The sequence below is a fragment of the Sceloporus undulatus genome, chromosome 1 (genome assembly GCF_019175285.1).
Source record: "Sceloporus undulatus isolate JIND9_A2432 ecotype Alabama chromosome 1, SceUnd_v1.1, whole genome shotgun sequence".
Lineage (NCBI taxonomy): Eukaryota > Metazoa > Chordata > Lepidosauria > Squamata > Phrynosomatidae > Sceloporus > Sceloporus undulatus.
The window spans coordinates 332393936-332411093 of record NC_056522.1 but is presented as its reverse complement, the minus strand read 5'-3'; the positions used below and the strand labels follow the sequence as shown (position 1 = coordinate 332411093).

At 40.2% G+C, this 17158-nt stretch overlaps 2 pseudogenes; both read left to right on the top strand.

The window, feature by feature from the left end:
* Nucleotides 1-337: 337 nt before the first annotated feature.
* On the top strand, nt 338-1292 carry LOC121926891 (annotated as a pseudogene).
* A 15166-nt stretch (nt 1293-16458) lies between these two features.
* LOC121920115 lies at nt 16459-16551 on the top strand (annotated as a pseudogene).
* The last annotated feature ends 607 nt before the right edge of the window (nt 16552-17158 follow it).

Here is a 17158-nt window from a genome sequence, read left to right as displayed (position 1 = left end):
AATTAAAATTTTTTTAAAAATGCTGTTGCATTTAGGCCACTCAGATGCCTTTACTATCCAGGTTTCTGACCTCCACACACACATAAATACAAACACACACCTGGAAATATTATACTTCTTTGTTATTAATATTATGCTAACTTTCTTCTCTTTTTGTGGAATAAGATATTCTGTCATGACAGTAAAGAAAATTGCCAGTGGGATGAAGTGAGAGGTGAAGAGACTGTGTCTAGGCAGGGTTGGCATATGGTATGCAGTTGTGACTTGGTAGTAGAGCACATGCTATCCACACAGGGCATTTCACATTTCCTGATAAAAATGATAAGAGTATCATGTGATGGAAACTCTAGAGGAGAATTCAATACCTGCTCAATGTCAGGTTGGTGAATGGTAAAACAGCTGCCATTCAGGACTTGCTCCTGGATGAATGTGCCAACCAGGCATGTTTTATAGAGACCAGGTTGGAAGTGTGTGTGTGTGTGTGTGTGTGTGTGTGTGTGTTAACCTCTTTCTGAAAGGATTTGTGTCATTCACGTAACAGACTTTGGATGGGCCAAGGAATACATTGATCCTGAAACATCAAAACACATACTTTACAGGGAACACAAGAGCCTTACTGGAACAGCAAGATACATGCCCATCAACATATATCTTGCCAAAGAACAAAGCTGGTGAGATGACTAGGAAGCCTTTGGAAGCTTGTGTACTTCCTTTGAGGCAGTTTACCACGTCACTGCTTTAAAGATGACACACTAAATAGAAATACCGGAAAACTGGGAATACTAAAAGGAACAGTCCAATAAATATTCTCTGTGAGAAGTTCCCAGAGGAGATGGCCATTTATCTTCATTATGTCAGATGATTAGCCTTCTTTGAGAGATCAGACACTATCATTATTTACTAACAATCTTCTCAGAAGTATAGTATTTGAAAAGAGAGAATTCACCTACGATTGTGCCTATGACTGGGTTGGCAAGCCAATTTGTACTCCAGTGGGGCCCATGAACATAAATCCTGGGCAATTTGTGTCAAGAGGAATCCATGCACATAGAGATTGATCATTAATACCATCTTACAGAAATCAGACTTCATGAGAACACAGAGAAGAGTGGGGAAATACTGTGCCACAGCAGGCCAATGCTTTATTTCTGACATCACACTTGGCTTCAGTGTGGCGTGGGGGATCCGTTCAGGTGATAAGCTCAGCCAATACTGAGCTGAACACTGATGAGCCAACTGAGGTGGAAGTAGTGGGGGAAACCAAGTCTGACTCCCCAGCTGAGATGAAGTAATCACCGAATACTCCATTGCCTGAGAAATAGGTTATCGATTTGCAAACACTTCTGTCATAACTACTCAGAAGAGCTTCATAGCCACTTTGAGCTTCAGAGAGGCAGGATTTAAATGTGTTTAAATAAATAAAATTAAGACTGCATGGTTAAGCACAGTGTAAGAGTCTTACATGTGAATTTCCACTACAGTTCTCCTGTCACTCCACACCCAGGGCTCACCATTGTGGTTCAATAGCTTCCCACCCCCATGGTCATTCCATTACTGGTGGAAGGATCAGAGAAGCATTTGGCTATGTCCCCACAGCCATTGGCATACTCTAAAGGTCTCAGCAGGGAGAACATAGCCAGATGCTTCACCAATATTCTCCACTCCCCATCTAAGCATAATGGCTGAGGGAGAGGTTATTGCAATGCATGGGGGATATGCATTTCTCATAAGTACTGTTCTAGAGTTTAGTGAAGTTGGGGTAGTTGGAGTCCAGCCAATGAATAACTGACTGGAAATTGGAGGAACTGGACTTAGGCTCAAATAGAATGTGCCATTGAAGTCAGGATTTATGGTTCTTGTAATTTTAATGCAATTACAATTACTGGATGGGCTGATGATTCCAAGGTTCTAGTAGGCTGGAAGAAAGATATTACCTGTTTCTACCACTGTTGCAGTCCTGAGTACAACTGCTTCTCAAAGCATCTTGTTGCCTTGGAAGTCCATCCTCATTGTTGTCTGGCTAGTGTGACTCACACAAGTGTTGCCCCAAAGATGAAATAAATTACCAAAAGAAAGAAAGAGGATAAAAGAGGACTCTGGTAACTATATAATTTGTATCTTCTAATTCCATCTCCTGATTGTTGTTTTATTTCTGTATTGTCACCCAGCCCACAAGGGTTCCCAATGTGATGAACAAATAAAAATCAATTAAAAATACCAAGATAAAAACATTTTAAAACACATTACATGCTCTTTAAAAACCCTGAAAGGCAGTGTAAAAACAATTCTACAATTCAGTTTTAAAATAGTTAAAACAGTAATTTCAAATATGGATTGTCTTGCAGAACAGCACTGCTTTGGTGGCTTGCTTGAAGCTTAAAAGAGATGAGGCCAGCCTAACTTCCTTGGGTGGAGAGTTCCTTAGTTGAGGTGTTGCTACAGAGATAGCCCAGTTACCCCCAAGCTAACTTCATGATGTGTTGGAATACACAGCAGGACCTCCTCTGAAGAACTGGAAATTTTGGCAGGCTCATATGGGAGGATGTGATATTCCAGATATCCTTGCCTCAAGTTGTTTAGGACTTGAGCTCAGAAGAAAATTGGAAGCCAGTATAGTTCTTGCAAGATGAGTATATACGATCCCTAAAATGTACACTTGACACAAGTTTGGCTGCTGCATTTTGCACTATATGCAGCTTCTGAATATTTTTCAAAGGAAGTCATACATAGAGCACATCACAGTTGTCTAAGTGGGAGGTAGCTAAGCCATCAGCCACTGTGGCCAAATCTGCCTTCCTCAGAAAAAGGCATAGCTGGTGCAGCATCTAAAGCTGAGCCAAGGTGCTCCTGGGCACCACAGCAACCTGGCTTTCCAGGAGCAACACTGGATCTAAAAGCACTCCCAAACTATGAACCTGATACTTTCAGAGAGAGAGCATTCCCATCCACAATATAGATGCAAGTTTAGAAAGAAGTGGTGTAATTTAATTGGAAATATAATATATTACAAACCTGCATGATAGTCTGTGGTCAGGTAACCTGTGTGACTGTTCTGTCAGCTACCCAGGTACTAAGTGTTGGTGGATAAGTTCAAGGACCTAGCCTACAGTTTCTTGTTTTTGGTTTTTCTTCCTAAATTGGCTTTGGACTGAGCAATACTTAAAGCAGAGGACACCTTGCAACCGAAAATTGTCTTCTGACTGGTCTTCCCATAAAGGACTGTTGTCTGTAAACTAAGACAAGTTGTGTCTGCTCCCTGTCCCCAATAGCTACTATGCATTTTTTGAAGGTGCACTTCTAATACAAAAGCACTAACAACACATTTTGCAAGACCCTTATGATGCATTACAAAATGTACATCTTCGGTATAATATTGATAACTGCAATACTGTATATGTTGAATTTACAGAACTGTAAACTGAAACTACTATCAGCCCTCTGTATCCATGGATTCTTTATCCATGGTTTCAACCATCCACAACTTGAAAATATTTCAAAAAGATATAAATTCCAAAAAGCAAACCTTGATCTTGCCATTTTATATAAAGGACACCATTTTACTATGCCATTGTATATAACAAGAAATGAGCATCCACAGATTTTGGGATCCATGGGGAAGTTCTGGAACCAAACCATAGAGGATACCAAGGGTCCATTGTAGTGTTATTACATGTACCATTTCACTGAAATTAAAGTTATTTTTATGAAAAAAGCACACCATCGCTTTTAAATCAAAGATTTGGCTGTACACCAACTGATGACTACAGTTACGTTATCAGTTGAGCATAGTAGTAGTAGCAATAGCAAGTACATTTCAATAGCACACATCAGTAAATTTAAGCACTCCCTACACGGTTTACAATGTGTAAGCCAATTGCCTCCAACAAGCTGGATACTCATTTTAGTGACTTCAGGAGGATGCCAGGCTGAATCGATCCTGAGCCCCTGGCTGGTACTGAACACACAATTTTGCAGCTGTGAATGAGTAGCTGCAGTACTGGCATTTAACCACTGCGCCACCAGTACAATGAAAGGGAATTGTGATTAAGTCCCACTGAAACCAATAAAAGCTAAATGCTTTTCTTCATTATGTCACTATGCACAAAAATGCTTTTGACTACAGTAAACCATGGTTAAGAATGGGGAGTGCACACTTTACTAAGTATTTATGAAGTGTTCTGGAAAAATACAAGCATTTAGGATCCTTCCAATATACGGTATGTAGAAAGCCTAAAAATTATTTACACAAAAAGGTCTATTTCACCCTAAAGGAAAGACTGCAAGATACATTTATTCAGGTAGCACCATTCATGTACATGACCTATGCAAAAGAAAAAAAGGACAAATGCATTTTCCAACATGCTTACAGTCTAAGAACATACACAACGGAAGAACAGGAGGGAAATCAAGGGAGGGTTACATACGTAAAGAATATGTGACCATTCCAGTTATAGATGCTGAGTTCTATGGCTTAAATGTAGTGCTTAGCTTCTTCTCAGAATTGTTACCTTTGTCCCAGGCAAGGAGATGCATATGGAATGGGTGAAATGAACCTCTTCAGCTCCAATTGTTGTTGGACTTCAGCTCCGATCAGCCTTAACCAGCACAGCCAATGGTGATGTGAATGCAAGAAGTGCATTCCAACAACATCTGGAAGATGATACTTTGAGCACCCCATGCTAAACCCTCCACTGCTTACATGGGGTTGCCTGAAACCCCAGTAGTAAAGCATCATAAACTTCCACTCTTCCTCTCTGGCTTAATCAGGAATGAGGGAACTGCAGTTTATGGACAAATCATGGCCCTTAGGACTCTCCCATTTTAAAATTCAAAAAATGTTTTGTTTTTGAGTGCTCTCTAAGGCTGTGGGGGGCATAAAATTACATTCAGGCTATGTGCATAAGTGTATATGAAACATAAATGAATAGCATGCTTAGTCTTATGTCCCATCTCCAAGATGTTTCATTATACAAATATTCCAGAATCTAGGGGGGAAAATCCAAACTCTGAAACACTTCTGTTTCCAAGCATTGCAGATAAGGGATACGGTAAGGTAAAAAGTAATAATGATTTGCCTAGTTCTGTCTGGCAAGTTCTATGGCTAAAAATTAATTTGAATTTAGTGTTGCAGCCACCACACACAGGATATCTTGGGCTGAACCTGCACTGCAGAAATAATGCAGTTTGACAGTACTTTAACCGCTATGGGTTAATGCTATGGAATTCTGGTGTTTGTAGTTTTATGGGACGTTTAGCCTTCTCTGCCACAGAACTCTGGTGATGCAACATACTAAGAATACCAGAATTTCCATAGCATTGATCCATGGCAGTTAAAGTGGTGTAAATGTATTATTTTTGCAGTGCAGATTAGACCAGAGTTTAGCTGAGAAAAGCAGAAGGTATGTAGAAACTTTTGTAGATTTGGTTTCCAAAGTGGGAATGTGGGGAGGGCCTTTTTGCACTGCACATTTTAGCACTGATTCCATTTTAACTGCCATGGCTGCAACCTTTGGAATCCTGAGATTTGTAGTTTTGGGAGGTCTAACTCCATGTAATAATTAATTGTAAATAAAACTTGCTAAACTACAAATTTCAAGATACCACCTTTTGGAGCATTGGCAGTTAAACTGGGTAGTGTGAAAGGACCCAAAGAACATGTGCAAGCATACATGGAAAATCTGCCTACAGTTTGTAGGGTGAGATTGTTGTATGTATTATTCATACTATTGTTATAGACTGGATGCTATATTCCATGTACATTTTGCAAATTTAAGCCTTTGAAATGCATAACTAACAGTATAGTGTGATACAGAACTCAAATGTGATTTGTGTCTCTTATAGAGTAAAAAGCCAAATGTCTTTGTGTTGGACAATGAAAAAAGTGCAAGCTTTCAATCTTTTTCTTGGCCTGTTTCATTATTACAACATACGATGCCCTTGTGGGCCATCCTGTGTCTGCAAAAATCAAGTGAGAAACTGTCCTGCTTTGTGATGTGCTCCTAGCATCCCTTTCCTCAAATAAAGAGTTCAGCTGACTTTCGTGGAAGTGATCCTGAGAGTTAACTGCAAGCATACAAACAAACCTTGCATCATTTCTTCTATTGAGTGAAAGAGCAGATAAAGCAGAAATGCTTGGGGATGTAATTCACAGAAAACTAGTTTGGGCAAGCATTACTCATGCAAGAAGGCCACACTAACACACATTCTCATCCTTAATGAATGACTAATTGCTCGCAAAAATATAAGCAAGAGTGTACAGATCCCCCCCCCCCCGGAAGGGGGTGTGACAGGCAGAAGCTGGTAGAGGAATGCAGTTAAGAAGACCTTGCCAGTTTGTATAGGCTGTTCTGAAGATGATGGAGAAAGAAGCAGCATGGCTTTTATTCTTCTCTTTTCAAGGCTGAATCTGCACTGCCAACATAATGCAGTTTGACACCATTATAACTGCTATATCTCCATAATATGGACTACTGAGAATTGTAGTTTGTGATGTCCTGGGAGACGACAACATTTGCATTGAGACCACTCTTTTGGGAGTGGCTCAGGATTCCATATCGTCCATGGCAACCATAGGTCTCTCCCAAGTTACATTCTATACATTTTGGACCACATTTTCTGTGCCAGGCACAATGATAGTGATTTGGGTATGGAGGAACTTTATATAGTTCTGTTGGGCAGATCACTATCTGTTGGGGTTTAGACTCACTGGGACTTGGCAGGGGCCAATGAAGATGGTCTGTGCCAAGGAGGTTTATGGATCTGGATGGATTCCTGGCAGTTCTAGGGGTTCCATCCTGTCTAAAAGAAGCTGTGGTGAGGCCTTGATTGGAAGAAAAAAACCCCACTCCGAATGCCCTGCACTAGATAATTACCAGCCATTCTCCATCCACTTTTTGGGCAAGGTTTTAGAGCATGTGGTGGCTTTCCATTTCCAGGGGTTCCTGGATGAAACAGATTATCTAGATCCATTTCGATCTAGCATCAGGGCTGGCTATGGGACTAAGAGAGCTTTGGGAGTCTTGGTGGATGATCTACACAGGGAACTGGGCTGGAGGAGTATGTCCCTGTTGGTTGACATCCAGCTCTGTTTCTCCTTTCCATTTAATTCCAAGGAAGATGATTCGGTGCTAAACCATTATCTGTTGTCAGTAATGGACTGGAAGAAACAAATAAACTAAAGTTTAATCTAGACAAGCCAGAAGTTCCCCAGGTCTGCTTGAAGGCAGATCAGGGACTAGGGATTCAGCTTTATTGATTTAATGTTCTCCTGAAATCTCAGGTTCACAGTTTAGGCATACTCCTGGACTTAGATTTGAGTCTGGATGCCCAGCTTTCAGCAGTGGCCAAGAATGCATTTGTATAGCTAAACCTAGGATGCTAGCTGTGCCTATTTCTTTCTGTGTCTTGAGACATCAGTTTTGGCCATGGTCATACATACATACATACATTGAACTGCAATGTCAAATTATGCCTATGGCTGGTCTAGATGGATGCTGTTATAAGCTGCCATTTGGAAACAAGCTGTATATTTGTGGCCAATGTCAGGTGGAAGACATTATTCACTACATGTTAATCTGTCTCTTGTAGCAACCCTTTTGCAGAATTGATTCAATTTATTTTGAGTGGTACCAATGGCTATGTGACCCACAAGGTGGCTTTTTTTTTTGCTTTCACTGTAAAATAAGATTAGAAAGAGAGAGTTAAATAAAATTGCCATAAATTGTCTTGGAGACTCAGAGTATTAATTTGATTTTCATGTTGGTAATTTTGAAAATCTCTTATACTATTGACTCTAACATTATTTGATAGTGCTTATACTATCATTATGTTTGCACATTTTGTATTCTTCTGTATATTTTTAATGTATTTTTCATAGCCTTTAGCTACTACAGTAAATTCATTGGAATGGATCACTCTCTCACACTCACACATGTGCACACGCACACACACACAAATAAAGCTTGGAAAGCTACTTTTTAAAGGCAATTAATCACAGTTATAGTTGGTTACTACTACAGTCATAACATTTTGGGAAAATTAACTCTTCATATTCCCTTTTCCAGAAGTACAGTAATTAAATTTACTATTTAAAAGAAAATCAGAATTTCTTTGAATCAACAGCACGAGGCATAGCACAAGGCAACTCTTCAGCATTTCTCTTCTACACATAGTGGGGACATACCCTTATAAATATAAAATTAAATTAAAATTTAAAATTATAGTTTAACTAAGTATCCATCATTACATTACAATCATAATGTGATTTGGTTACACTTTTGTTACTGGGCACAGGGATTAATGGCAAGTAACTAATTAGTTCAAGGAGAAAGAGATGTATTCGAGGGTGAGAATCAGATCTGTACAAATTGTTGTTGTTGTTGTTGTTGTTGTTGTTGTTGTTGTTGTTCTGTGCCTTCAAGTCCTTCACAGCTTATGGTGACCCTAAGGCAAACCTATTTTGAGTTGTTCTGGATTTCTATGGGTGAGCAGGGATTTGAACCCTGGTCTCCAAAGTCATAGTCTAATGCTCAAACCACTAAACGAGTCTGACTCCCTCCACATTTGTAATTAATTCATCTTTATTCAGGATAGCAGTTTCATTAAGCTAATGGTTTATTCTAGAATTAAAACACTTTGATTTAAAAGTGTGTTTAAAGCACACATACCTTCCTTCAAATGTGCCCAAAATGCTCACCATAACTTTGGTACCACATAAGCAGTAAACACATTCTCCTGTGGTCTCAGGTGCTGTGTGCATTTACAACTATGTTTGCCCCCACACATCCACATACAGAGACACAGCTACTTTCCCATGGCTTTGCAGCTCAGTCCTGTGCAGATTGGGAGAATAATAAAGCTGATATCAGCCTTCTGTGCAGACTTTACTATCATATATGCTTCTAAATTCTACACTTTCCATTCTCACAACCAACTACTTAAGATGTGAACTTACCTTGTGACTGTAGCAACAGAAGCAAAACCAACAAAGTAAGTATTCAAGTTTATCAGAAAATCAGAATTATGGACTTACTCCAATCTACTTGAAATTCTAATGATTTAATTAATTCATTACAAACAAAACAAACTGTTGAAAAGGCTTATCTTGTGCACAGTTAGTCACAAATGCAGAACTCATCTCTTTTCTCCATTTGACTTTTCTGCTTTGTTATGATAAAATAGAATTGCACCAAGGCCCATTTAGCATCAATCTTGTCTGCATCCTCCATTTATCAACCTGTTATTCCTGTCTCCAGCCCACAACCCATCACTCCTAAGGTATGCCACTCTTTTTAATCCAAACAAGGCATGTAGGAAAAGTATCACTGAATGTATGCTACTGTCTCATGTAGTATCTTAAACTTTCTTTCTTTCTTTCATCCCTTGGATCTAAAAATGGAATAAGGTACAACAAACCCTCCACTGTCCCAGTTTGGCAGGGACAGTCCCAATGAATCCTATCATCATTATTATTATTAATCTTTATTTATGAAGCGCTGTAAATTTACACAGCGCTGTACATACAATCTTTTTAGTTAGACGGTTCCCTGCCCTCGGGCTTACAATCTAAAAAGACATGACACAGAAGGAGAAGAGAGTGGTGGAGGGAAAGGGTAAGAGGTCCAGCAGTTCCTCTCTACCTCCAAGGCCTGGACCAAGGCAGATGGACTGGAGGGAGGGCTTGGCTTCATAATGGATGGTTAATCTTCTTCCAGGGAAAATACATACTCTCAAGTAGAATAATGCATATACAGTACATAGCAATACAGGAAATGGTTTGATAAACAGACAACAAAAGAACACCAAATAGCAAGCGACAATTATGCAATGCCTGGGAAGGCTACTCTGAACAGGATGGTTTTCAACTCCGTTTTGAAGCTGGTTAAAGAAGTGATGGCTCTTGCTTGTGGGGGAAGAAGGTTCCAGGAGTGGGGGGCAGCAAGTGAAAAGGGGCGAATCCAGGATGGGGCAGAGGAAATCCTGGGCTGAGACAGTAGACCTTGACTACCAGAACGGAGGGCCCTGGTGGGAAGGTGAGGAGAAAGAAGGTCTGATAAGTAAGGAGGGGCCAGTCCATGGAGGGCTTTGAATGTCGACAGCAGGAGCTTATACTGAATGCGGAAAGGGAGAGGGAGCCAGTGAAGGGATGCCAACACAGGAGAGATGTGGTCAGAGCGGTGGGTGGAAGTGATAATGCGTGCAGCTGAATGCTGGACAGAGATTAAAGGACCGAGGTGAGAAAGAGGAAGCCCAGCCAGGAGGACATTACAGTAATCAAGTCGTGAGATCACTAGGGCATGGACCAGGATCTTGGCAGTAGAGGCAGAGAGATATGGTCGGATTTTGGCAATATTGTACAAAAAGAATCTACAAGCCTTGGCTGTGGTCTGGATCTGAGGGACACACGACAGAGAAGAGTCAAAGATAAAACCAAGACTGCGGGCTTGCTGGACTGGTTGAATGGAAATGTCCACAGAGACAGAAAAGAAGTGTTGAAGGGTGGGCTTAGGAGGAAAGACAAGAAGCTCCGTCTTGGACATGTTGAGCTTCAAACGACGACGGCGCATCCACTGCGAGACAGCTGTGAGGCAAGACGAGACTTGCTGTTCAAGCCTTGGAGAAAGGTCGGGGGCGGAAAGATACAGCTGGGTGTCATCGGCATACAGATGGTAGGAAAAACCAAAAGAGCTGATGAGTTTTCCTAGGGACAGTGTGTAGAGAGAAAACAGAAGGGGACCCAGAACAGAGCCCTGGGGAACTCCAACAGATAAGGGAACAGGAGAAGAAGTCTGACCCCCTGCAACTACTGCAAAAGATCTGCCAGACAAGATCTAAACCAGTTGAGAACAGAGTCTGAGAACCCAAGGTCAGAGAGTATGTCAATTAGGAGACAGTGATCAACGGTGACAAAGGCTGCAGACAGATCAAGAAGGATGAGAACAGAGTAAAGGCCATTAGCCTTGGCCTGTAAAAGGTCATTCGAAATCTTAGTGAGAGCTGTCTCAGTAGAATGCCTTGGGCCGAAACCAGACTGAAAGGAATCGAGGATGGAGTTGGCTTCAAGAAACTCAAGACAGCGCGAATAAACAACCCGTTCCAAAACCTTAGAAAGAAAGGGAAGAAGAGAAATTGGACGATAGCTAGACAGAGAGGAGGGGTCAAGAGAAGTTTTTTTCAGAATTGGGGAAATGAGAGCATGTTTGAAGTCCGATGGGAAGGAGCCTGTAGAGAGAAAGAGATTGAAGATATGGAGAAGCGAGGGCAGAAAGGAGGGAGCTATAGAGATTAGAAGACGAGTAGGAATTGGATCAAGAGAACAGGTTGCAGGTTTGGAGGAATTCAGAAGTGTAGAGAGTTCATCCAAAGAGGCAGGAGGAAACACAGAAAATTTGTTAGGCGAGGGCGATAGAAGATTAAGAGCAGAAGAAGAATCGGGGGGGGGACTATCTCAGAGCGAATAGTGGTAATCTTAGAGATGAAATAATTAGCAAAGTCATTAGGAGAGAATGATGAAGAGACAGGAGGAGTGGGAGGTTTAAGCAAAGTTTTGAAGGTGGAGAACAAACGCTGCGGGCACCTCTCATTGGCGGAGATCAATTATTTGTAATAATTCTGTTTTGCCATAGAGAAGGGTGCGTGAGAAGGAAGAAAGAACAAATTTGAAATGAATAAAATCAGCCCACTCTTTGGACTTTCTCCAAAGACGTTCGGCCGCTCTAGAGCAGGACCGGAGAAACTTGATGTTGGGGGTAAGCCAGGGCTTAGAGGAAGAAGTGTGGACAGAGACAGGGGCAAAATGGTCGCGAGTTTTTAGCTGCTTTTAAAATGTCCCAGTTTCTTTGTCTTGCTCCCACTTTCTCCCTTTGTCTTCAGGTTACTTCAATTGAATTCAAGGTGCAAAAGCAGTTTACTCAATTAACCCAACTCAAACACAGAATCTTGCCCTTCCCAATAAATTCAGGTGACAGCAAACTGCTGCAGCCTCTCCTAGTTTGTGGGTTCTTCTTCATCAGTAAATTTTGCCATCTTGATTTCACTGATGTTGTTTGGCCCCACGTGTCCCAGTTTCTGTGTTTGTTTGTTTTTTATCAGTGAAAGGTTAGAGCATATAGCTACAATAAATAGCACAACTGACAACAATTGCAAGTAATTTAAACTAATATACAACAATTCAACAAAATCAAAATAGAAACTGTCCCTATGGAGAAAGAAGATAGGACAACAGATATGTAGAGGTTGCAGGGGACATATTAAGTCCTTCATCAAAATAGCTTCAGTGGCTACCAACATTCTTGAAATTTCCTTGAATTTTTGATATGATCTAAACTGCCAGAAGGAGAAATTTAAGATATGTTCTTTCTAAGTGCAAAACAGTTCAGACTGTTTAAGCTACTATTACTCAGTCGTTCTTTATGTGAATTTTGTGGCAACCTCTGAATTTGTTGGTGAGCCTAAAAATAAGGGGAAACGACTCACTCTACATTTCATTCATCGTAACATCCTAATTATTCTACCTATCTGAAACATTGCAGATTGCTTATCTAGGGAGCCCTGGTGGCGCAGTGGGTAAATGCCTGTACTGCAGCCATTCACTCGAAACCACAAGGTTGCAAGTTCCAGACCAGCAAAAGGGCCCAAGCTCGACTCAGGCATGCATCCTTCCGAGGTCGCTAAAATGAGTACCCAGACTGTTGGGGGCAAATTAGCTTACTTGCTAATTACCTTACTTGCTGTTCACCGCTATGATCTTTGGAATAGCGGTATATAAATAAAACAAATTATTATTAATTAGGGGAACCTCTAAGCTGAATGACAGGAATAGTGGGGTGGTCAATGTCTTCCTCTGCACAGATACAGAAAATCTGGCTGAAAATTAAGATGGAGAAGTGATGAAATCTACTGGTTTGTCCTTCCTGGTTCGGGGACAATTTCGGGGACTGGAAGTGGTTGGCTGTCAGAGGTAATTAAAGGGTAAACTAGCACACCAAAAGGGAGAGTTTACCATCTTGTGGTTTTAGATTCCCAAAATTTAATTTTTCAGGGACTAAGGGGCTATGGAAAGAAGGAGGGAGAGGCTGTCTGACTAGTTTGTGTTATGTAATTCACCTCTCCCAAAAAACATTTTAAAATTTCCTTGCATAACTTCCTTCCAGACACTCAAATGACCTTCGGACAAACTTTCTGAATTTTTTTCTTGTGACATGCCTAGGATTCATAAAATCATAGAGTTGGAAGAGATCACAAGGTCGTCCAGACCAACCCCCTGCCATGCAGGAATCCACAATAAAGAAACAAAGGAGCAACACTACAATTTGCAAAGTATATACAAACACACATGACAATAGAAAGATATGTGAATCCTTTTTTTATACTCCCAATGCCTATTCTTACCAATGTGGAGTCAAAGGCTTTCATGGCTGGCATCCATAGTTTTTTGTGGGATTTTGGGGCTATGTTCTAGAAGAATTTCTTCTTGTCGTTTCACCAGCATCTGTGGCTGGCATCTTCAGAGAATGCTTGCCTGGAAAGGAGTTGTGTGTGTGCGTGTGTGTGTGTGCATGTGCGCGCACACACACACACACACACACACACACTGTGTGACCCTGGGAAGGCAGGAGTGATTTGCATGTGTATTGTTCTGTTGCTAATGGCACACAATGAGCATTAATCAAGCAGACACTAATCCTCCTTTGCAGACCTTCCCACCCTGAGGCCTGCCATTAGCAACAGAACAATCCACATGCAAATCACTCCTGCCTTCCCAGGTCACACAGTATATATATATACCCAAGTCCTTTCCAGGCAAACATACTCTGAAGATGCCAGTCACAGATGCTGGCAAAACGTCAGGAATAAACTCTTCTAGAACATGGCCACATAGCCCAAAAAAACCACAAAAAAGTTACCCTTATCCTTATTTGTTTACATTTTATCAGGCTTCATCTCTTAGAAGCAGGCAATTATTCCAGCAAATTTCATCCAAATATGTCCCACCCAGTAGAATGTCCTTCTAAAAGATCAATATTTGACTACAGTGCCCAGCATATCTCTAATAAGCAAATTCAGAGCACCAAGCTAATTCAAAGGAAAGGTCTTTGTAAGTCACCGGAAGGTGTTCAATGATGTTTGGAAAGCTTCACTAATGTATGTTGTTGCCTTTAATATCTACTGCTAAGATGGCCTGGCTTGAACTACCATTACAATGCAGCTTCTGGAGATGAAGGCAACTGAGAAAGTCAGTTCCCAAGATCTTAACAGTGAGTTCTGTGTTAGAAAATAAAATTCTCTAAAATATGCTCGATGCAAGTCATTATACGCAAGAAGGTGTATTTTTAAACTAGTAAAATACCAGTTGCCACAGAAGTATAATATGCACCCTGTGCACAACCCAAGTTAAAAATGAAACTGTGACATTCTGATCTAAGTGTACTGAAAGGTAGACTGACTTAGGACCTATCAAACTGTATAATTATTGCAGTGTATTCTGTTTTAACGGTCGGGGCAACATCCTTTGTAATGCTGGGATTTGCAGGTAAAGGAGGAACAGTTAGAAATCTCAGCCAGTGAGCAAAATAGCCTGATGAAACTACAATCCTCAGGATTCCATAGGATGTTACCATGAGAGTTAAAGTGGACTGCATACACTGAAGTATTAATGCAATTTGAAATCCCTTTAACTTCCATGGCTCAGTGCTATGGAATAATGGGATTTGTAGTTGTGTGAGATATTTAGCCTTCTCTGCCAGGGAGCTCTGGTGCCACAACAAACTACAAGTCCCAGGATTCCCTGGGATGGTGCCATGACAGTAAAAGTGGTGTTAAATTGCATTAATTCTGTAGTGTGGCAGCAGCCACAAAAGATAGTGCTATAATGCTACACTGTGGAATATAGTGCTATAGTGCTTTATTATACTATATTTACAGTATATGAATTTTGCTCATATAAATTAATAATTCATTAATAATTAACATCTCACATTCAAATAAGGACACATACTGTTTTCTTATCATTAGCTAACACTTATGCTATGAACTGGAATCTCTCTCATTGCTTGCAAAAATAGGGAGGTTTCACTCTATCCAATTATATATTTAAAGTATTCAACCGAGAAGACCTAGTTTGAGATATGTTGGAGTTTATGTTATTTGGAACAGTGCTCAGTTGATTCCCTAGTCCTGAAATATAACCATTTTCCCCCTCAGAGGCAATTATTATCAGTGATATTGTAATTATAAATCAGTGCTAATTTCCCCACAGAATGTGCGCATCTAAAAAGAAAGTCCAGGCCTTTGATTTGTTCTTTTCTGCACAATGATGCTCTTATTTTATCTGACATTCACTAAAAATAAATGTGAGCGAGTGAAGGAATTAGGTCACCTAGTGACATGACTGGTAAGAAAGAATGTTCTGGGAGAGAGAGAAGTTTCTGTATGTGTAGAGAGAAGCCCACAAACTCTCAGAAAAGAGGAATGATAGGTTGACCATATTTAATTGGCCTTAGCACTAAAGCAGGGCAAGACTAATGCCAAGGTTCACTGTTCTTCTGCCTTCAGATGTACTAAAGCCCTATTCAGATGGTGAAAATAATCCAGGATGAATCCAGGTTGAATCTCTGTTGTTCACATTTAGCCCAAATTAAGTTGGGGGAGGGGCTGCCAAAAATCCACTTTACCCAGAATAATCGATACCGGGTTTTTCCCCAAGTTTTCAAAAAAGATTGTAGGCAGTGTGAATAACGGAAGTGAACAGACCTGAGATAATTCAGGATTCAACTCTGAATGCCATGAATGCAGCAATTAGTAGTAGTAGTATTTTTCCTAACCATAGAACTCAAGGCAATTTATGAATTATTAAATCCACTACAGATAAAACACACACACACACACACACACACACAAAATTTAAAAAACAATTAAACAACCTAGAGATTTAAAACATTCAAAATTCATTTAAAAACTATATAACTATTTGAAAAAATCCAACAAAACAGCATATCATTAAAAGCCCATCACGGGCAATTCCTAAAATAGGAATAGAGAAGACTTCCCTTGATGAGAGAAGAAGAAGGAGGGAGCCATCCTACCATCTCTTGGGAGGGAATCCCAAAGTCTGGGAGCAGCCTCCAAAAAGGCCTTCCCCAAATGAACATGGGAAAATAGTGGGGCAAAGAGAACAGCCTTCCCCAAAGCTTCATACAAACTCAAATAGTGAATACGGTTCTGCAAACAAAAATGGTTCCTGCACTGGTTTTGTACTGCATCTAATCCAATTGAGTTTTTGTTGTAGTTGACATGCTTTTAGGTGCCAGTCCAACAGAAACCATGATTTGATTTATAATTAGATTTCCAAGTATTAGAATATTTTGGCTAGTATGCATGTAACAATACCTTCCAGAAGAGAATGACTCCTAGCAACTTGTTCTTCATCTTTTACTCATCGCTTATAAAATTGACCTCTGCGTGCTCGCTTCGGCAGCACATATACTAAAATTGGAACAATACATAGAAGATTAGCATGGCCCCACGCAAATTTGTGAAGCGTTCCATATTTTTTAAAAAATAAAATAAAATAAAATGGACCTCTGTGTAATTCATGTAATTCATATCAGTCTCAAAGACTTCAGCCTCAGATCTTTAGCATTTCTCTACTACATCTTGGAAAAGTTATCTTGGGGACTGTAACTTTCAGAAAGAGTCTGCTCTAGTTCAGAAATACAGTTGCATGTAGACCTATGTTTTCAGCTGTCTTTGTCCAACATCCTACATTGGCTTGTGTGTTGTGTAAGTTACCAGTCAAATCCAGCTAAGAAAACAGATGACTCAGAGAATAAATAAAATGTCAGGTAATATAATCATAGAACAGACTTTTTCTTCTTCTGTTTTATCAGTCCTGTTAACCTGAGCACCAACTGAGGCTGATCTTAAGAAATGCCATATTATTGGGTACCATTGGTAGATACGCAGTCATAATGACATAAGAAAGGTAGGCAATTCTCTATATATTATAGTTTGGAAGAAAGTTAAACACATGGTGACCAGTTGTCATAGCACTGAGATTGGATATAATTTTTGAAAGCGTTGCTACATGCAACAATAGTAAACACTTTGGTTCTTATTCTAATTTATTATTATGATGATGTCATACTGCTTTTCAAATACC